Below are 5,172 nucleotides of genomic sequence, written 5' to 3'. Positions count from 1 at the left end.
GGGGAAAATCTGGCCGAAAATTTCGACCACCCAACCCCATCCCCCCTTTAACGTTGTCCGATTGGGCTGAAATTCACAAGTTAAGGTCCCCTAGGGCCCAGGAGCTTATCCGCGAAATTTCAGGAGCTCGATCCGATAACTCCTTCCCTGTTTTCCAGAAACCACGCATAGCCACTTAATGTTCATATTCTCCTTTTGTTTTTTTTCTGCCACGGCTACAGGTCACAGCCGACATCGGATCTGGGTGTACGAAGACTCATTCGACGCGGAATTCTGCGAGTAATTTTCCTGGAAAGTTTCGTCGGAAAATCTTAACCCCCCGATTTTCTAGCTTAGAAAAACCCATTTCCCCATAAGAGCCCATGTTATTTTTTGAAATTCTTAAAAGTTATATTTACACACATGCGACTCAAACATGCGACTTCAAACATGCCCGGTTAGCTCAGTCGGTAGAGCGTGGGACTTTTAATCCTAAGGTCAAGGGTTCAAGTCCCTTATCGGGCGGTTTTTTTTCACAAAATATGAAAAAAAACTTCGTTTTCTTAAAGAGTTAAAGAGGCTGCGTCCCAAAGTCGAACCTTAAAACGTACAGGAATTAGGAGAGGCAGTCCTAATTCCTGTACGAGGAGTACAGGAATTATTAAATTACATCCACCATGGATTGTAGAAAAACGTACAGAAATAACATGAAAAAAACTTCGTTTTCTTAAAGAGTTAAAGAGCCTGCGTCCCAAAGTCGAACCTTAAAACGTACAGGAATTAGGAGAGGCAGTTGGGGGGCTAACACCCCCCAAACCCCCCTCTTTTAAAGACTCTTTTGTACAGCTTTTTTGTTTTGTTAATTAAAAGAGGGCCTTTCCGAAGCCAAGAGCGGGGGGTTAGGGGGGCGGCAGCCCCCCACAACAAAAAACCTGTACAAAAGAGTCATTAAAAGTGGGGGGTTTGGGGGGCGGCAGCCCCCCAACTGCCTCTCCTAATTCCTGTACGTTTTAAGGTTCGACTTTGGGACACAGCCTCTTTAACTCTTTAAGAAAACGAAGTTTTTTTCATATTATTCTTAATAACACAAACAATAGGTGAACAAATGAACAATGCCTAACTTACAGCCCTTGCCCTGAGGCCTCGGGTGGGGGGTTGAGATCATTTAACATTTAGTTACTGAAACTTCCAAACAATCATAGAAAAAAAGACCTCTCGAAGCTTTGTTCGGATGTCGGTTTTGGGCAGTGATGAGCGTTTGGGGGGGGGGACTGATTGCTCTCAAATCATTTTGACTCTTAAAAAGGATTGACTCGTAAAAAGCCATTGGAGGCCAATCAGCAATCTACTTTTCCCAACACTTCCAATTAAAATTTTAAGACAACCATTTTGTTCAGCATAGCTAAACAGTCTAGTAACTATATCTCTAGGGCTATTTGGTAGGTCAACCCCCACGGTTATGTAATTTGCCCATTATACTTGAAAACTAAATGTTGCTTTGAATTTATATCAAAACGCGCTGTGTGTACACTGATAACTGTGTACACTGTGAGATAAGACATCTCAGCAGTGTATCAGGAATGACTGAGGGTATCAAGCTTAAACTTCTGGGGCTATTTCTATTGCTACTTCTGCTCTTAAAATTTAACTAAATCCAAAGAGTGTAAGTGTATCCAGGCTGTCAAAGAGCAAAGATATAATTTTTTGGTAGAAAGGTTTTAACTTTTATTTATCAGGTCAACTAGAGGATATGTGTGACTAAATTAAACACAACTATGTGTGTCGAGATTTTCAAAAAGATGTATTTCGTTAAAAATTGTCGAAAAAGTTTCTCCCGCATACAAATCGTAGGCCAAATTGTTAATTCTTAAAGAAAAACCAGAAAGACTCAAACTAGTATTTTCATTTTCCTTGAAAAAGACTATGCTAATATAAAAGGAACAGAAATTAATTCAAAACTTTTTCCACAAAGAATGTTTTTAAAAACAAGTAAAGAACGCCATTAAACCGAAGGTGAGAAAAAATAAAATAAAACAATGTACAAAGCATAAAACTACCATAAACCAGCATCAATAAATAAATGAAACCCTGAATGAACAGAAATTACAATAAATAAACAAGTCAACCAAAAAACACGCAGAAATTATGATGCGTAGGACTCAAAACCCCCCTATGTTTTCAAAAAGCCAGAACATGATTTGCATTTTACTGAAAAAAATACAAATGAATGTGCAATGTCAGTTTAAAATACATATGCTGATATTTATTTCTTAATATCCTAAGTAATATGTATTTATTGAAGTTATAAAAGTAGAAACGTTAAAAAAAAGTAAAGTGAAAACTATGTTCGTACTTTTAGAAAGCATAAGTGTTGTGAGCCGTATTCATGTTAATTTCTGCTTGTTTTGAGTTTTACTCGGTTATTTATAGTAATTTCTGTTCGTTTTGGGTTTCATTTATTTATTGATGCTGATATTTGTTAATTTTATGCTGGGTAGATTATTTGACTCTATTTTGGAACATTTTTGGTTTAAAGGAGTTCTTTACTTTTTTTGGAAAAACTTATTTTTCGGAAAAGTTTTTTAATCAATTTTCCAAAAGGAGTTATATCCTCTTTCGTAGAAACAGTTTAGAGATTGGATAGCTAAAACAGACCCTCCCTATATAACCATCAGATTTGTGATAAAACTAAAAAAAAGAAAAAAACTTTTTTAGTTTTAGTCATATTTCCAATACATGTCATTCCTTTGTAAAACATAGGCATAGAAACTATAAACTAACGAATCCTATTGATGGGTCCACTTTTTTCACTTATTTGTGTTTGTTTTTGAGGACTTTTAGATTTTTTTTCCAAAATATATATCTTCTTTTCTTGTTCACGTAAGTAATTGAAACTTTAGCTGTAATCATTGATCTTGTTGCAATGACTAGTATGCTAAAAAAAAGAAAAGAAAACTCAAAAGGAAAGAAAAAAAAGTTCAAGTTCGTATACAGCCGCCAGATCCTATATACGAGTAAAAACAAACCTGAAAACGAGTTAAAAAAAAAAAAAAACTTTATTCAGCCTTACTACTCTTCTATAAAGTTTATGAAGTGGAACATAACGCTTTTGAAACGACACAGCCAAAGGTCCTTAACGTTTTTAAGGGTGTCAATCCATTTACAAACGTTAAAAAGTGGGAAGATAAGATGTATGATATCTGCTTGGGGAATGAAATCTTATCTTATATTAATAGAAAACTTCACTAATCAACCATCTCCTTCAATGTTGATGTATAATTATTAATGTTATACATGAACCTCAAGTAAACCAACCCATGCAGCAGAAACTTGGAATTTGTTTTCCAAAAGCTGTTCTTTCGTATTCCGTACATCTTTAGGAAGAAATAAGCCGCCACTTGGCAGCATGTCCTCAGAAGCTAGGAGATGTTACGCAAGGTTTTTCAATAGCTTACAACATATTGTATATCTTAGAATTTTTATTGTTATATATATCCTATTAATACAAAAAAATGCCACGATATCATTGGAAAGTGCATTTTTTGCGGTATTATGTCTTTCGTCAAATAAAAGGAAAATAGAAATTCAAAACACTGTTCGAATGAGTCCTTTCCCTCTTTTTCCGACAACTGGTTTACCCCTGGAAGGATCACCTCTGAATTGAGAAAACGTAAACGTGAATTTCTACAACGGGAATGAACAACATATTTTCAGGGTTAGAGGCTAAAACTTCTGTTTTAAAATTATCAAAGGCGTTATATTTGTAACCATGATTTTCACCAAGATCGAAACCCTTTTTTGAGGGTGTACTCCTCTTGTTTCTGAAAGATAGGTTTTTTAAACGTAACTACTAGATATTTTTTGTATCTTGTAATATTTAAAAAAAATGTAATTAGGTAAGAGTCATACAAATAAAAGTCGTACTCCGAAATGGCTATTCCCTGAGAAAATTTGTCCCTGTTTTGCCGAATTTTTAGGGAATTGTCTGTACATTAAACTAACAAGGGTATCAAAATAATAACATTTTTATCCACTGGGCCATCTTGGGTATTATCACACTTGAAAATTATGACTTTCTAAGATTTTTCTTTCGGATGTTTTGAAATTATGACGTTTTTACGACAGTGTCCATTTTCGTTGGTGTTGCCACGTTGAACGGTGAAAACAAATAAGCAAAACTAATTAGATAATTTTGACAATGGTTTTCCCCATAAAATTTAAATTCTTGCAATATACTGATTCAGAAAGGCAACTACACCTTCAAAAAAGGCTACAGCTTCTTAAGCAGTTTGGTGCCAAATGTTTTTAGATTACTTTTGCGGAGTTTTCGTTCCTTTTTTTTTTTTTTGAACCCGCTGCTACCGAAAACTGCATAATTGCAGGGGAAGTTTTTGTATAAAAATTTGGATTATGGTCGTTAAATGGTTGTGTAACAATATGCTTTTTCGGATAAAATTTCAATTATGCTTGTGTAGATGTCCGCTTAACCATTTCAAAGAGAGAAAAAGAAAGAGAGAGAGAGAGAGAGAGAGAGAGAGAGAGGGAGAGAGAGAGAAGTGAGTAATTAAACTCGAACATTGAACATTTGTTTGTTCATAATAAACTATTTGCATTGGCTTGTTTTTTTTGTAACTTTTTTTCTGTCACTGATTGTCTCGTCGAGCCAAAGGTTTTAAGTGTAACCACACATATCTATTTTAATAAATATTATAAGCGTCAACCAAATATAAAATACGTTTTAACGTAAATTATAATATAAAAACAAATATCCATTAAAATTAGTAATAACATGAGAATATAAGTTCTTATGTAATATAAGAGAAATAATAAGAGAAATATAAGAGAAATAATACAATTCAAATATAGTTAAAATATATAGTTAAAATATAATACAAATATTCATCCTTATGTAAAACCTAAACAAACATTTGTTCAAGTTTTAAAATCACTAATCTCAATCCTTGTTTTTATTAAATAAAAAAACTAGTTTTTTTAACTGAAAGTAAGGAGCGATATTAAAACTTCAAACGAACAGAAATTACTCCGTATATGAAATGGGATGTCCCCTCCTCAACGCTTCGCTCTTTATGCTAAAGCTTTTAATTGTTTTAAAAAGTAGAACTGTGGCAAAGAGTCAAACTTTAGCGTAAAGAGCGAGGGATTGCGGAGGGGACAACCTATTTCATATACGGA

At 34.2% G+C, this 5,172-nt stretch overlaps 1 non-coding gene across 1 annotated transcript; it reads left to right on the top strand.

The window, feature by feature from the left end:
• Positions 1 to 431: 431 nt before the first annotated feature.
• Trnak-uuu (transfer RNA lysine (anticodon UUU)) lies at positions 432 to 504 on the top strand. Its single transcript has one exon. It is a non-coding gene; the product is annotated as a tRNA-Lys (tRNA).
• Positions 505 to 5,172: the final 4,668 nt, after the last annotated feature.

The sequence above is a fragment of the Artemia franciscana genome, chromosome 13, assembly GCF_032884065.1.
Source record: "Artemia franciscana chromosome 13, ASM3288406v1, whole genome shotgun sequence".
NCBI lineage: Eukaryota > Metazoa > Arthropoda > Branchiopoda > Anostraca > Artemiidae > Artemia > Artemia franciscana.
This window is presented reverse-complemented; position numbering and strand designations above follow the sequence as displayed.